The 17,417-nt window shown below is 45.0% G+C and overlaps 1 pseudogene; it reads right to left on the bottom strand.

The window, feature by feature from the left end:
• Positions 1–835: 835 nt before the first annotated feature.
• The window catches only part of LOC136470153 (monooxygenase 1-like), a 29,727-nt pseudogene continuing 13,145 nt past the window's right edge, over positions 836–17,417 (bottom strand).

Genomic DNA, 17,417 nt, shown 5'->3' with positions numbered 1-17,417 from the left:
ATCAAGCACTGCGTCATGCTGACCGCCATTGCAAACACACTTGTATCTTCAGCCCCTCAGCTCTAGTATATTTTTCTAGATCCGTCACTGGCGAGTAGAGTGTACAAATTGATCTTGCAATCAATCAAGCAGCGGCTAGAAAAAGAGGCAAGTAAGCAACGACTACTTTGTCCATGAAAAAAATATGTGAAGATTTAAATGTTTCATGCAATCCAAATTTTCCATTCGTGTGTGGGATACCGTGGTTTTTCACTCTTTGCTTTCTCTCATTCTTGGGTCTTCTCTGGTCCCTCTATTTTACGATCCTTTGTTCGCAATAGGGCTGTAGCGTGCTCCAACTTATATTCATTAATTTTCTTGTAGCGTAATTCTACGACGCTTAGAAATAATGATAGCCGTTCGTGGCTCTTAGTATAAATTTCGACTTCGCACAACAGAAATACAAACCGTTTTCTCTCTCTCTTTTTTGTGAGTGTAACTAGCAACTGCTTCATTTCAGAAACAAACTGACCATCAAGACTTGATCATTTGCTTTCAGTGTAGTGGTCAAAATGCAAAGTCAAAAAATGGGAAAAGAAAAAAAATAGATGCATTGTTTCATCTCATGTGGATGAAGCAAGCACAAATTATTCCAATATCCACATGCACTACACCACAACACCGCATCACCGTCACACATCTGACGCTAAAAATTATATTTATCGATGAATGATTTGTCGCTAAAGATAATTCACAGACCATCTAACGCTAAATCCCTATTTACTGATTGATTGTCTCCCCATATGGCAATGGATGAATGTCATGATCCAGAAGGAAATGCATGCATTTAGGAGTGCTAGAGGCGACCGCAGTCATAGTTGGCATGCCTGAGCGACCTACTGCCACTACCGGACACGGCTGATTTGCCGAGTGCAAAAATCTTTGCCGAGTGCTTTCTGTCGGGCACTCGGCAAAGGCAACCTTTGCCGACAGCCAGACCCAGCGGCACTCGGCAAAGATAGGCCGTCGGCAAATCTGCCTTTGCCGAGAGCCGGACACTCGGCAAACTTTAGCCGTCGGCAAAAATTTTCCTTTGCCGAGTGCCGGGCGCTCGGCAAAGATTGGCCGTCGGCAAAAAAATCTTTGCCGAGTGCCGGGCACTCGGCAAAATTTGGCCGTCGGCAAAGGTGGCTAGCATGACGGCGGCCACCTGCCGTCAGACTTTGCCGAGTGCCCCGCCGTTAGGCACTCGGCAAAGGGTTTTTTATTTTTTATTTTTTAAAATTCTTTGCCGAGTGCACTGTGACCTGGCACTCGGCAAAGGCTTCTTTGTCGAGTGCCAATGTTGGCACTCGGCAAATTAATTTTTTTTGTTTTTTTTTGCCCCATTTTTTCTGGGGCCTTGCTACAGTAATTAAAACTCCATTTCAAAATTTGGGATAATTTTGAGTTTTTTTACTATATTTCCTTAATTATTTTTGTTTCGTTGAATTTTTCCAACTATTTCAAATTTGAACTGCATGTACATGAAATAATGGAATTTGGTCATTCAAAAAATGGTATTCATGATGTTTGGCGTATGTTGAGGCCGTATCCAGGAACTTGCATGAAATTACGAGCATCTTGTTGTCGTAACATGACGATGTGTTTGCGGAAAAAGTGTATTTAAATTATATAAAATCCAAACGAAATCCGAAAATCATGAAACTTGTCGAGGTGTCTTGTTATCGCATGTGAAGGCCGTGGTAAAAAATTAAGAAAGTTTAGAGCAAGTTGTGACGTCGGATGCTTAAAAGCCAGACATCTCCACATGTGACCACACAGCAAGCTTTCACACAGCAAGCTACGAGCGAGCTTGGCCCCATCGAAAAACCACAAACAGCGGTAGCGGCAGCGGCAGCAGGAGGGGCCGGACTCCTCTAGTCAGGCCGCGTGACGTGTTGGAGGAGGAGCGCCGTACCATGGACTCCTCGCTGAGGAGGAGCTGATTCGGCAGACGGACGACGAGGGAGACGAGGCACAGCAGGGTGGCGAGGCTAGAGGCACAGCTGGTTCGGACTCCTTTGCTGTGGCCAGGATCTACTTGCGAGGTCCCTCGAAACTCCTTGAGCCTCCGCTTCTTCCTCTACGCCCAGTGATCCGCCCCCAAGGGGACAGGTAAGTAACTTTAGATTTTATCACAGCTACTTCATATAACCTGTTGAAAATTGTTAGAGAAACTAATAATGTTTGTTAATGATTTGTGCAGGCACTGGCTGGTTGTGTCGCCTGGTGACTCACGCAACCCCAACCACATCCTGGGTCTTGTGTGCAGGCACTTTTACCCTGGCATTGTCACGCACAAGGGAAACACTGAGCCGGCCAAATCGTGGGACCACTACAAAGATGCCCCCGACGCATGTGGAGATAAGTAGGAGCGGGTGAGGAGAGAGTTCTGGGTAAGTCTCGCTCGCACAACTTTGATCAATACATCGCATTCATTTGACTTTTTTGACATAATGAATTGATACATTGTGTCTGTCTACAGACTTTTTTAGATGTGAAGAGGGATAGGAGGACAGGGCGGAGAAGGTGATGGTGAAAAATGCCAGGAAACGAATCACCAACATGCACTACGAGGAGCGCCTCACTTGCATCGTCAAGTACTACGCCACGCACCTTGGTGAGAAGATCACCAAGACACAGGCAAGACAGAGGACGCTACCTAGGAATAGTACCTCAAGGTAAATGAAGAAGAATAATATTGATTCGTTTTGAGATTAAGTATCTTTAATTTGGTCTTCTTACATCTCAAATTCTTTATGACATGTAGATAATTCCATGGTTGTGCGAGTCGTATCGGGATTGCTGGGAGATGATCGTCGGCAGGTGGTTCACGGAGGGTTATATCCAGGACCACGAGGCGGGGCAGGAGCGGCATATGGCAGCGACAGGCCCCACACACCATCAAGGCAGTCGCAGCCTCGGTGCGTACAAGCAAGCATGGGTACGTGAATTTTTAGTATTCTGACGCTCCATTCTGCATGTTTCTTCTAATAATCTTGTTGTCTTTCTCGCAGTCGGCGTCACATGGTGGGCAGTCCATCTCCAATTTCATGGCATATGGTCTGGCCCGCAAGGGTAAGGCGACGTCCGCTGTCACCTTCACCCCGGATGACCCACCCGAGTCCTACAACAACCCGAACGTCCACACCCACATCAGTTCGTACGCGTCGGAGGCAAGGTCGATCCATGGGCCAGACTGGGATTCGAGCACCGACGACATCGATGGGACGATGGTCATGAGGCTCGGACAAGGCAAGAAGCATGGGCGGTACTGGATTGGCGATGGCACCCTCGAGCCCAGCGAGATTCCCTCCCTCTCCCAGATCCGAGCACAGACCCCGAGCGGAGGCCCGGCCATACGCCAACGGCTGTCCCCTTCACAGCAGCGGGTCGACGCACTCTAGGTTATTCCCATTTAACTCTTCGTACATTGATCTTTAAATAACTTAGTTACCTTTGCATTACTGAAACATTTGATTGAAATGTTGCAGGCCGAGAACGACAGGATGGCTCAGGAGCTATGGGACCTGGCGGCGAGGACCGAGCAGGCCGAGCGGGAAAGATAGGACGAGCGGGCCGAGTGGGAAAGGCAGGCCAAGCAGCTGGCGGAGATTATGACGTTCCTGCAGAACTTTGGGCAAATGCACGGTGTAGCTGTGCCGCAGTTCGCTCCACCGTCGCCGCCAGTTAGAGCTAGTCCTGTGAGTATGAAACCAAATTGCTTCGACTAGTGCTTTCATTAGATGACCACTCTAACAGATGCAATCTCTTGTCCTTTATGCAGCCTCCGTCGGCGGGTTCGAATAACCCATCTCAGGCGCAAGCAGGCGACGACACTTTTCCTTCACCAAGCACTCAGTTTCCTCTCCACCGGTAGTTTGTATCTCTTTTTCACCGCTTGATGGACATGTGATGCACTGTGATCAACTATCGACTTGTTTCGATGGATATTGGACCTATTATGCTTGTGATGTCGTGTATGTGAGATATTGTGTGATCGACATGTGATATATATGTGGTATTGCCTTTGTGATGAGATGGATGTGATATATATGTGCTATATTGTGTTTATGATATTACAGATGTTATATATATCTCTTATATGTTGTGTCTGTGAATATAGAATCAAAAAAAAATTAGCCTCTTTGCCGAGTGCCAGGACCAGGGCGCTCGGCAAAGATTTTTTTAAAAACAAAATATTTGCCGAGTGCCGCCCTGATAGGGCACTCGGCAAAGAAATTACGAAAAAAAAATTAAAAAATATTTGCCGAGCGCCGACCTAGCAGGGCACTCGGCAAAGAAATCTTGAAAAAAAATTAAAAAATCTTTGCCGAGCGCCTCTAACATGACACTCGGCAAAGCATGTGCTAACGCAATCGGCGCCGTGACGGTCACTTTTCTTTGCCGAGTACCGAGATTGCACTCGGCAAAGACTTTGCCGAGTGCCCGATAAAAAACGCTCGACAAAGAATTCTTTGCCGACGGATTTTTTACCGGAGGCTCTTTGCCGAGTGCATTAGCCACTCGGCAAAGCGCCCGAATCCAGTAGTGTGCCTAGGAGTGCCAAGACAGCCACGCAGGCAAGCTTGGTGAGCAGCGACGACTCTGGGCGCACCAGCGTCCCTATAAGAAAGCTAGAGACAGCATTGTTACCCTCAGCCTCCTCTCTCGGACGTACTCCTGAATCGCGACACTGTAGTCACCGGCGGCGGCTCGTGACAGCGACCGGGCGAGCAAGACGGCGTCCTCAAGCGCCGACGAGCCGCCCTCGCCAATGAACGGGCCCATGGCGTGCATCGCATCGCAGGCGACCGTCACGACGCCCTTGTGGAAGGTGCCGAATGCGACCTGACATGGAGGCCGGCACCAGATGCTGTTCACGACGTTCAGGGACTCTGGATCTGAGTTCTGGACCATCTCGATGATCTCAGGAGGGCAATTATCTCGTAGCTTCTCTAGCATGGAATTCTTCGTGGCCATCACGTCTTTGGTGATTATTCCTGGATGACATCATTGTAATAAGCGCTAGTTATTCGGTTATCACGCAGTTTTCTTGTAGTAGTTCAACAAACCATATACATATATACCTGTTGGAGGATTAGGCCTGGTTACGAAGAAATGAACTAGCAGCTTGTTCGCTTGCTCGTAAACGATCGTAAATTTTCAGCCGGAAACAGTGTTTTTCTCTCACACCAAACCAGCCAGCAGTAAATAATCCACGATACGATACGGCCTCCCGAACAGGCAATCTGCCGACAATGAACTCCTCTCCTCTTAATTGCAGAAACTCAGTCCCAAATGGATGTCCATGCAGATATCTAGTGAAACCACGAAGAGCCGTGCGAGGGATTATTTTGGGCGCAGACAGCCCAAGGTACTTGGCTACCACCGAGCTTACGCCATCACATCCAATGAGAACCTGCACGTCGAGATCGATCAATACATAGTTTCAGACAGAAGAATAAACAAAAAGAGAGGAATCAGATGCGTGAATGTGGAGATACACCTTGGCCCTGATAGTGCAACCATCGACTGTAGTAAGAATGGCTCCATGGGTACCACCAGGATCTTGGTGGATCGCAACCATGAGGCAGCCGAAGCAGATTGCTCCTGAAGGTATGTTCTTGGCCATTGTCTCGATGAGATCCTTGATAGTATTTCTTAACCTCTAGGTGTAGATCTAGCGGGTATGAATAGCTCGGTGTACCTTGGTAGCTAGTGCGCCCGCGGGCGCCGTCACCGTGGCCACGTCGTGTTGGAGTAGTGGTAGCCGTGACGCCCGCGCTAGGCCGTCGTAGGTGCAGGCACGGTGAAGTGACAACGGTCGAAGGCGTCCCGGTGGTGGCACTACAGAGGCGACGGCGAAGTCAGTGGGGATTCCCATCGTTGGCAACACCCTTCTCTTTAGATTGAATAGGGTTAGAACCACAGTGGGGCGTCTAGCGGCTTAGGGGAACCTAGTACCTTGTGCCCCAGGCTCACCTCTCTTTTATGGTGTTGTGCGACATGGGCCCACCAATCATAGAGTAGTTGGACGTCCCCGATCAGGGCGTTGATCAAGGGCCTAATTGGCCGTTGGACCAATTGGTGGAGATCAAACTAACATTCTCTCTCTTGATCTCACCTTATTCCTTAAACTTAACTTACTTTATCTTGTTCCCATTCCATCACAGATCAGTGTATAGAGCGTGCCTCATCATCACGGTTTGTTGTCATTAGATTAAACAGCTACAACGCACCTCTCTGTTTTGAAACAGATACTCAATTATGCCCTTAGTATCCAGAAATCATAGGCTTTCCTATAAACCCATGTCGACTGTGTGTTCTCTGAACGCACTAAGTGGTTAGCCTTTTGTAAGCGGATCCGCAAGTACTTACTCGGTACTTATGTGCTTAATACTTTCAAAATAATTCTGGATTTTCTCCTTTACAACATATACCTTAGTGTCAATATGTTTGGCAGCACACTTGACTTGTTGTCTTAGAAGTTAACTTACTTTAAATAGTTATTGTTGTTGTCTACCATTGTTAAATCCAGGTACAAATTTTCTTAACCTTCTTTTGCCTGTTCCTTAAGCCTCATGTCAAGCTATTCTATGGTATGCATCACTGATGACACCACAACTATTTTTTTGGAGCTTTTCCATAATAATACTCCAACTGCGAGTGTTAGCAACTACTATGGATTTCACTACACATCTCGCCAAGACTTAACTTTTGTATCCTCAACTATTTAAGAGTTCTTATTCTTTCTTACTCAGCATAAGGCCTATAATACTTTGCAAAAATGCAAGACATTCTCAACTCAATTCCAGTGATCTATATCTGAACTGGACTTCTGTCAAAATATCTTAGATACATAAACTATGTCAAGGTAAGTTCTTACTTGTACTTGTATACACATCAAGCTTCCAACAACTGAAGCATATGGAACCATATTCTTTTGATCGATCTCATATCGGTTCCTGAAACACTTAAAGTTCCTAAAACTATTACCCTTTACTATAGGGATAGGCGTAGGTTTACTCGCATGAATATTTTACTTCTTTAGAATCTTTTCTAAGTATGCATTTACGATAGCCCTAATACCCCATTTTCTTCTATCTCAGTAAATTTTGATTCCTAGAACCAATGACACTTCACCAAGATCATTCATATTAAAACTTGAGGATAAAACTTTTTCTTCTCCAATGATAGATTAACATCACTACTAAGGAGTAGAATGTCATATATTCACAGGATGTGGAAAATAAATTTTTCATTCTTGATCCTCGCATAAACGCTGTCGTCCTTCTCATTTTCTTTAAAACCCAAACTTTCTTATTGTTTTCATCAACATCAATACTAATGTCTAGAGACATACTTTTAACCCATAAATGGATTTCTATCGGCAACATCCCATATGTTCTTTTTTTCCACGACAAAACCTTTTAGATTATGCCATGTAATCGTTTTCATATAAATCCTCATTGAGAAATGTCGTCTTTACATCCATCTGATGTAACTCTAAATCTTAATGTGCCATTAATACCACTATGATTCTAAAAGAATCCTTACATAAGACTGGAGAGAAAACTCCTATTATAATATGTTCTTTCTCCTTGCTTAAAGCATATTGCCACAAGTCGCGCTTTATATCTTTCTACATTCTCTTTGGAGTCACATTTTGTCTTATAGACACATTAACAGCCTACTATTTTGGCTCCATTAGAAATTACTTTTAAGTCCTAAACATTGTTGGTATTCATCGAATTCATTTCAGCTTGCATAGCTCCTTGCCATTTAAATGAGTAAACCCTTCTCATGGCTTCTTCAAATGAGGTAGGATCATCCTCCATTTGAATTTCTTTACTAACATAAACTTCATAGTCATCAGAAAACTAGTTTACTAATTCTTTGGGACCTTCTGGGAGCTACTGGCACTTTCATATGGGGCTATTGTTGCTCTTTATTACCAAGAGACAATTGATTTTACAGGCTCCTGTATAACAAGATCCTTATTTATAGTATTCATCTTCTTCGAAGAGCTAACAACAGGTGTTGTATTGGTCATACAACATCAATAGGTATTGAGAAACTTATTGCTTCTAAGTCACTAGAGTGGGCACACAGTCCCTCTTCTCTTCAAGTCTTAGGTCTCTACATACCTCTACATATCATGCTCCCCTAGATCTTTTTATCTTTTCTAAAGATATGGTATCTTCAAATATCTTATTTTGGGTTTGATCTGTTAAAATCCCATATAGCACTTTAAGCACCACCTTGACATCTTTGAAACTGACTACGCTATTTTTCTATCGAAACTTTAAAAAATCCAGGAATTTAGCTATTTCTCTGCTTAGGGGTATCATTGTTGTAACCGTTGTACTCCTTCGACGGTCACATTCATCTTAATTAATATTTATCTTACTCTTAGTGAAGAGTATCTTTCTTATTTGATCTTTATATCCCCCCCCTCAAAATATGGCATGAACTTTACTGCCATAATTTCGATAACTATTTAGAAAGCCTGTAAACGAGGGGACACTTATAACTTACTTTATTCACATGATTATGGCATGTAAACAAAGTTATTTCTTAAACTGTTTAAGAGTACACTTTCCTTAATTTACTTTAAGAACTCAACGAGGTCTTTCATTAGCGATACTTTTGCAAGTCACACTTACATCTTTTCTTATCTTTTGGTTAGTATTGACCATAACTATGCATTTCTATTGTGCCAAGGTTAATACTAGGACAGCATAAGAGCTACCCAAACTTCTCTCGCTATATGGGATACAAAAAATGTGAATCATCATAAAACTTCTCCCGCCATGCTAGATGGACTAGCATAATTACTATGCCAAAACTTCTCCCTATGCGGGATACATCTATACGAAAACTTAGTCATCGCGACTAAAATATTCACTTATACTTCATTTTCTAATTAAATCTTTCCGTTGGTTCTAATTTAATCAGAAAATTAGTAAGCTAGCAAAAACTATCCTAAACTGGCTTGACTCAAGCTTTTTCATTCACATACCCCAGCATTACAGCCCGTTGGCATGCAGCCGAGTGATCTCGTCGATTAAATAAACAAGGTGCTTCTATATCAATTCTACATCACCGTTGGGCAGAAAATAGAATTAATGCATAAAACTCAGAAACTAACTTGAAATCCATATAACTACTCTTCAAAAATTAAATTCTCCCATCGGTTCAAATTTAATTGGAAGATAATCAACTTCATTGCAGTGAAAACATATTAATAAAATATATTTTATTAGCTCAGGAGCATTTCTTGGTCATTATCTACTCTCTGAAGAATTGACCATGTTGGTGTGAAATTTATAAGAGATTTAAACCTCAAACTTAAACTCACTATAATATTGTTATCATCAACGTTGGTCAGAAAATAATAATACCATAATTTAACAAAAACAAAAATAGATTACTCCTCTAATTAAATTTTCCCGTTGGTTCCAATTTAATTAGAAGATCAACATAATCATAATTTTCTAAATATAACTGCTCTTCAAATTAAATTCTCCCGTTGGTTCGAATTTAATTGGAAGATAATAAACATTAAATTTTGCAGCGGAAACATAAGAAATTCTTTATCTACTTTTCAAAAGCAATTTACTTTACTCATCTACTCTCTGAAAAAATTATCCCGTTGGTTCAAATTTTGACAGAGATTTAAAACTTGACAAAATTCATCGAAATTTGCTTCTGAAAATTGTCGAAACTACTTCTGAAAATAAATAAAACTTAAAGCATTAGCTACTGTTCATTTGGCCCAACCGAGAAAATTTGGCCTGCGACCCATCTCGCCAGCACGCGTGCACTTGCAGCCCAGCACGCGAAAGCACGGCCCAGCAGCCTACTTCACCCAGCGCGCGCCCGCTCTCCTACGCCCAGGCCACAACCAAGACCTGGGCCGGGAATCTGCTGCCCCGCCTAGGCTCTATTCGGTCTAGACAATCTCAGCCGCTGGTTTCCATCCGATGGCCAGGCGTCAACATCGCAAGATCAAAACCGCCGCTGCGGCTATCTCACCTGAAACCCTAGCTCACTTGCCCCTCCCTCCTCTCTCTCTCTACGTCTGTTATCGGTCAGCTCTCTTCTCTCTCTCCTTTCTCCTCTTCGCCGCACGGCTTAGCCAGCGTAGCCGAGCTCAAGGCGGACACGACACAGGGGATGGCGGCTCTACCGTGGCACCCCTCGCCGACGCATGCGTGTGGCTAGAGCCACGCGCGGTACCGTTGAGCGACACCATGGTGGTGCCCTTTGGCCTGAGCCCGAGGCGGAGACCGTGCCGCGGCGCTTCTCTCGCCCTAGCGGCTGGGGTTGATTTCCCGCGGGCGTCCATGCGACGACCGGCAGTGGAGACGGAGCAGGCGGACCCCAGGTAGGATCTCCTTCCCCTTGTCCAATTCGCTCTCTTCCCCTTTTCCCCTTTCCCTCTTCTGTCTTTGGATCTTTTTGTGTTCTTCTCGGTTCTTTGCCGATTGGGGATTAGGGTTAGGGTTGCGTACTGTTCTTCTTCCCCAAGCTTTTGCGCAGGTTAGGGTTAGGGTTACGTACTGTTCTTCTTCCCCGAGCTTTTGCACGGGTTAGGGTTAGGGTTAGGGTTAGGGTTAGGGTTAGGGTTAGGGTTGCTTTCAAAACCCGATGCCCTTCTCACTCCTTTTCTTCCCCGATTTTGGGTTTAGGGTTCGGAACCCTCTGTCTCGATCCGAATTGGATCTTTCTCATCTCCTTCTAAATTGCTACCCCTAATTTAGATGTACACTAGAAACTGGCTCTGATACCATTGATAGTATTTCTTAACCTCTAGGTGTAGATCTAACGGGTATGAATAGCTCGTTGGTGTACCTTGGTAGCTAGTGCGCCCGCGGCCGCCGTCACGGTGGCCGCGTCGTGTTGGAGTAGTGGTAGCTGTGACGCCCACGCTAGGCCGTCGTAGGTGCAGGCACGGTGCAGTGACGGCGGTCGAAGGCATCCTGGTGGTGGCACTGCAGAGGCGACGGCGAAGTCGGTGGGGCGTCCCGTCGCTGACATCGCCCTTCTCTTTAGATCGGATAGGGTTAGAACCTCGGTGGGGCGTCTGGCGGCTCACGAAAACCTCGTACCTTGTGCCCCGGCCCCACCTCTCTTTTATGGTGCTGTGCGACGGAGGCCCACCAACTATAGAGTGGTTGGACATTCCGATCAGGGCATTGATCCAAAGCCCAATTAACCGTTGGTGGAGATCGAACTAACAATCCTTTCTTTTCAAGCATCGTTGTTCCTTATTCCTAACCAAATCAAGATTGGCCGACTTAGTGCCTTTGTCATATATAGGAACATGACTTTTTTTTTTGGAAACGGCCGGCAGGAGTTCTGCCCGGCTTATTAATAGAGAAGAAGTATATAGGAACATGCACAAAGACTGGTTTTATTAAGTTTGTTTCGAGTGCTACTTTGGTATTTGGCATATCGTCGCAAACGTCGTTGTACTAAGTACTGACCTGATTGGTACCTGGCTAGTCTTGTTTCTCTGCTGCTACACGTCATGATGCCTGAAATGCCGAGTTAAAGCAAGCACTATTTATCCCTCAAGAAAGAAAAAAAGCAACCATATTGATTCTACTACTTCATTCCTCTGTTTGATGCAAAGTTGGGACTTCTAAACTGCAAATTTGATACTGAATTGTCGCTTTTCAGTTTTCATTCCATCCGAAGCAATCAAAATGTAACTTTAGGAGCAGTTATCAGGATCAACAAGAGTAGTTGAGAGAAAACCTTGTTTTTTTAGAACACAACTTCACGTGTATTTCATTAAGAAAGAAAAACAGGACAATACAATCAGGAGCTATCCGAGAGCAAGATGCCAGGATAGATCAAGGTAGCACTAGCATCAACAGGTAAGGCATACTGGACTACATCTAGACAAACTTTGCGACAACCAGGTAGAGACCATCACAAAGGCTGTGCTGCATCTGCCAGAAATGCCGAGATTGCCGTGAACCCAGCGGCAATCCACTCATCACCTTCGTGCAGCACCTTCCGTCTCGCCTGATCTGCCGTGATCGCCACATTGTCAAAGATGTGCGAGTTACGCTCTCTCCACAGCCGCCAAGACACTAGCAGCACCGCCGAGTCAAACCCCTTCCGCAGGTCCCTGGGCACCTGCCGCCGAGCATCCATCCACCACGACGAAAGCGCTGTCCCCATCGATGGCGTGAGCCGTTCCCAGCCGATGGGGCGTAGTAGGTGCACCAAAGGTCCCTTGCATAGACGCAAGAAGCCAGCAGGTGGTCGACCGTCTCATCCTCCTATCCGCAGAGCGCACACTCAGCAGTATCCTGTAGGCCATGCCTCCTTCTGCGATCCGCTGTCCAAATGCACCCGTGGATAGCCAGCCAAAAGAAGAACTTGACCTTCGGCGGAGCTGAGGCCTTCCAGAGTTCCTTAGCTCCCAACAAGGACGACATACCCAGGAAGAACGACCGATAAGCCGACGACGCAGAATCAGCGCCGTCCGGCGTCCATCGCCAAACGAAGCGGTCACTGGCAAGCGGCCGAAGCTGGACGGCCTCCAACTTCTCCTAGAGATCGGCGTACTCGTACAACACCGGTGCGGTCAGTGCCCCGGTGATATGGCGCACCCATCAGCTTTGGGCAAGCGCATCCCTGACAGACACCAACAGGAAACGGCGACCAACTGCTCGGTGTTAGATCGATCTCTTTCGATTGGTCCACGGGCCCTTAGATCCGTGTCCTGATTGGAGCACCCAACCGCTCCATGGTTGGTAGGCCCCGTCACACAGTACCATAAAAAAGGAGGTGGGGCCAGGGCACAAGACACGAGGTTCACCTGAGCCGCCCGACACCCCACCTACAGTCTCTAAACCCTAAACAGATCTAGTGAGGAAGCGTTGCCAGCAACAGGAAGACCGCCATCGGCCACCGCCGCCTCTGCACCACCGCCACTGCGACAGCGCCTTCACCGCCGGACATCACTGCGCCATCGTCAAGCAACCCCATGGCTAGCTCGTCTTCTACGAAGACGGACGATGGTTTGCACCTCCGCAACCCATCTCTCTCTCTCAATCTATCTATAAATCCCGTACTAGTTCATGTTCTAGGACTTGCTGTTTATCCCAAATGTGAAGGCGAACGATGGTTTGCACCTCCGCAACCCATCTCTCTCTCAATCTATCTATAAATTCCGTACTAGTTCATGTTGTAGGACTTGCTGTTTATCCCAAATGTTAGTAAACATACTAGATCTATGGCTAGTTGATCCTATCAAATCTATCAATGGTATCAATCGCCTAACTAGGCGTAGATCTAGCTTATTGGGGTAGAAAACCGAGTAGAAGAGTAGAAGGAGGGGATTCGATTTGAAGAAACGGATCGGACCCCAACCCAAAACCCTAACTCAAGAGTAAGGACGAAGGAGGGGAGGACCTACTCGGACTCTCCGCCACGCGTAACCACCGCCATCGCCCGGGTAGAATCCCGTCATCGCGCGAGAAGGAGCTCCGCCGCCGCCTCGCTAGCGCACGGGGAGAAGCCAAGCCGCGCTTGTCGCCGTGCGCGCCAGCCCGGCCGAGGGCACCGTCACAGGACCGCTCGACGGCGGCGCGCTCGCTCCGGCGAGGGGACCTGATGCGGCGCCGGTAAAATCTAGGGTTTTGGGGTCGTGCTCCACCGCAGCGCGTGTGGGGGCGTAAAGTGCACCACCGCGGTGCCGGTCGCCAGCGCCGCACACGGATCAAGCCGCACGCGTGCACCGGCAAAGGGCGCCATGGCGGCGCCACCACGCTTCTCTCTCGGGCCGTCGTGGTTTGGAGTGAGAGTGGGAGAGAGAGCTGATGCCACGACGAAGAGAGAAGAGACAGTGAAGAATGACTTAGGGTTAGGGTGTCCGCGCCATGCCAGGCCGTTTTTGTATCCGCTGAGAATGATGGACAACTGTCCGATCGCGATGAACGGTTGAGAGCCATCGGGCCGGATACAGCCCAAGCGGGCGAGTGAAATCTCGGCCTAGGCCCAGGTTGCGGCCTGGGCGCGAGGGAGCGTGGGCACGAGCCGCCGCCGCATGATGAATTTGTTGCTGGGCCGCGACAGTGCGCAGCGCGCAAGCAGTTTCAGCCCAAGTTGCACAGTTACTTTTTGTTTTTGTTTTTTAATTTTCAGAAGCAAATTTTGATGATTTTTTACTAGTTTAAATTTCTGTCAAAATTTGAACCAATGGGATAATTTTTCCAGAGAGTAGATGAATGCTTCTGAAAAGTAGATAAAGAATTTTTTTCATTTTTCCGCTGCAATGTTAAAGTTTATTATTTTCTAATTAAATTTGAACCGGGAGAATTTAATTTGAAGAGCAGTTGAATTTTATTCAGTAAATTATAATATTATTATTTTTCTGACCAATGTTGATAATAGCAATATTATAATGATTATTCATAAGTTTTTCTATGCATTAATTCTATTTCTACCCAACGGTGATGTAGAATTAGTGTATAAGAAAGTTGTATGTTTTAATTTTGTCAAACGTTAAATTAAGGCATACAATTATTATGACATTTTCTCACTATATCTGATGGTGTTCTTCAGGACTCAACCCAATGGCTTTTATCTCGCACATACCGCCTCTTGAAGGGGGCAACTATAGGGTATGGTAAGAGAAGTATAAACTAGCACTTACGTTGTCTGAAAATGACCTAGCGCTTACCTCCCCATGTCCTACAGAGCCAGTGGACCTAGTGAGGGAAGAAAATGAGTTTAATGCTTATTTCACTGCTCGGCAGCGAGATCATGCATAAGTGCGGATGAAATATGATCTCGAACGTAAGAAATGGGACATTTCAAACCGCAAGTGTTTGATGGTGGCTAAGTCCACAATTTCAGATGCTATAAGGAGATATATCCTAGATTCTGATACCGCCACAGAGTATCTTAAGAAAGTGGAGAGTCAGTTCACTGACTCTTCAAAGGCTTATGCCAGTACTTTGATCAAGAAACTGTTCAATGAGAAATACAATGGTGGCGGTATCAGAGAGCACATACTGAAGATGAGCAACACAGCTTCAAAGCTGAAGCCAATGAATTTTGGGTTCAAGGATGAGTTCCTGATTCATTTGGTTTTTTGCTTCCTTGCCTAAGGAATACGAAACTTTTGTTGTTAATTGCAACATGCAGCCCGACAAATAGGATATAGAGAAGCTCATTGCAATGTGTGTTCAAGAAGAGGAGAGGCTAAAAAGCTCACAGGGTGACTCTGCTAACCTTGTGAAGGACAACAACAAGAACTTCAAAAAGAATGTCAAACCTTAAGGAAAAGCCCCTCAGAATGACCACCATCAGAATAACAACAATGCTCAAGTTGAGAAAGATCAGTATAAATGGTGCAAGAAGCATGGACATTACCAGAGGGACTGTCCAGACTTTCTGAAGAGCCTTCTAAAGAGAGGTGAGGATTTCATTATATTCATAGATGAATCATTGTATTTAAGTTATGCAAAATGTACTTGGTGGATTGATTCAGGTGCAGTTGTTTATGTTGTAAATTCATTACAGGGATTCCGTACGAGGACCCTGCAAAGAGGAGAAAGAAGAATTAAAGTTACAAATGGAGTTGAAGCTGAAGTTGAAGCCATTGGAGATCTCTCCCTAGAATTTGATGATGGTTTTAGACTACAGCTTTCAGATATTCTTCATGTACCCTCTTTGCGTAGAAACTTGATAAGTATCTCATGACTTGAAGATGATGGATATGATTGCCATTTTGGTAATGGCAAATGTCGAATTGTGTATAATAATAAGTGTGTTGGTCTTGCCTTCCGACAAGACAAGCTTTATTTATTATCACTTTCTGAGAATGTAAATGCTGTGAGCACTGAGAATAAGAATGCTTCCTGGTCTATGAATATAACAAATAAGCGAAAGAGAGTGCATGATGTATCTTTGAAATTATGGCACTATCGTTTAGACCATATTTCGAGGGGAGAATAGAGCGATTGATTAAGAAATTAATTCTTCCGCCTTTAGAATTTTTAGATTTAGAGCAATGCATTGATTGCATAAAAGGAAAGTACGTTAAAAAAAATAAAGAAAGATGACAAACGAAGCGCAGGAATTTTAGAAATAATTCGCATAGACATCTGTGGTCCTTTTCCTGTGAAGAGTGTGGATGGTTATGATTCATTTATAACATTCACAGATGACTGTTCTCATTTTGGCTATATTTATCCAATTAAGGAAAGATCGGAAGCATTGGATAAATTTAAGATATTTAAGGTTGAAGTAGAAAATCAGCATAGCTAAAAGATTAAGATAGTAAGGTCCGACTGTGGAGGAGAGTACTACGGTCGACACCCCCCATATGGCCAAGTTCCTAGACCCTTTGCAAGGTTCTTACAGGAAAATGGCATAGTAGCCCAGTATTCTACATCGGATGAGCCTTACCAGAATGGAGTAGTTGAAAGACGCAACCGTACCTTAATGGATATGGTGAGAAGCATGATAAGCTACTCTGCCCTATCGATAAGTTTATGGATGGAGACGTTAAAAACCGTCATTCATATTCTTAATCGAGTGCCAAGCAAGTCAGTGCCCAAAACATCGTATGAGTTGTGGACAGAAAATGATCCCTCACTTAACTATTTATGTGTGTGGGGTTGTCCAGCTAAGGCAAAAGTTTTTAAGCCAAACATAGGGAAGCTAGACTCCAAGACAGTTAGTTGCCATTTCATTGGCTATCTAGAAAAGTCATAAGGTTGTCGCTTCTATTGTCCTGACAGACAAACGAAGTTTGTAGAAATAAGACATGCTATCTTCTTGGATGATGATATGATCAGGGGAGGCATGGTAGCATGAGAAATTAGTTTAGAAGAGAAACAGATATATGTGCTCACTCCTATGATTTAGGAGCCATTCTTCACGCTACCTGTTGTTGCTGTACCAACAGTGCAAAACACTATAGTAACAACACCTGTTGTTAGCTCTCTTGTGGCAACAATAAATGAATATGAGGAGCCTGTCCTTCAAGATCCCCTAGTACCCGTTGTCACATATGAGGAAGAGCAACAACAACCTCATATAGAACAAGCGTCATCTAACGAGGCTCCTAGAAGGTCTCAAAGAGTTAGGAGATTAGCCATTCCTAATAACTACGAAGTTTATGAATGTGAGAAATTTCAAATAGATGGTGATCCCACCTTATTTGAAGAAGCCATGAGAAGCGCTCACTCATCCAAGTGGCTTGAAGCTATGGAAGATGAAATGAAATCAATGAAAACCAACGGTGTTGGAAACTTAGAAACAATTCATAAAGGAGCCAAGATAGTAGACTGTAAATGGGTCTACAAAACTAAACATGACTCCAAAGGGAATATAGAAAGGTTTAAAGCGCAACTTGT

The sequence above is a fragment of the Miscanthus floridulus genome, chromosome 8, assembly GCF_019320115.1.
Source record: "Miscanthus floridulus cultivar M001 chromosome 8, ASM1932011v1, whole genome shotgun sequence".
In the NCBI taxonomy this organism is placed as follows: Eukaryota; Viridiplantae; Streptophyta; class Magnoliopsida; order Poales; family Poaceae; genus Miscanthus; species Miscanthus floridulus.
Note: the sequence above shows the minus strand (reverse complement) of the source record. Positions and strands in the feature narration are given on the sequence as shown.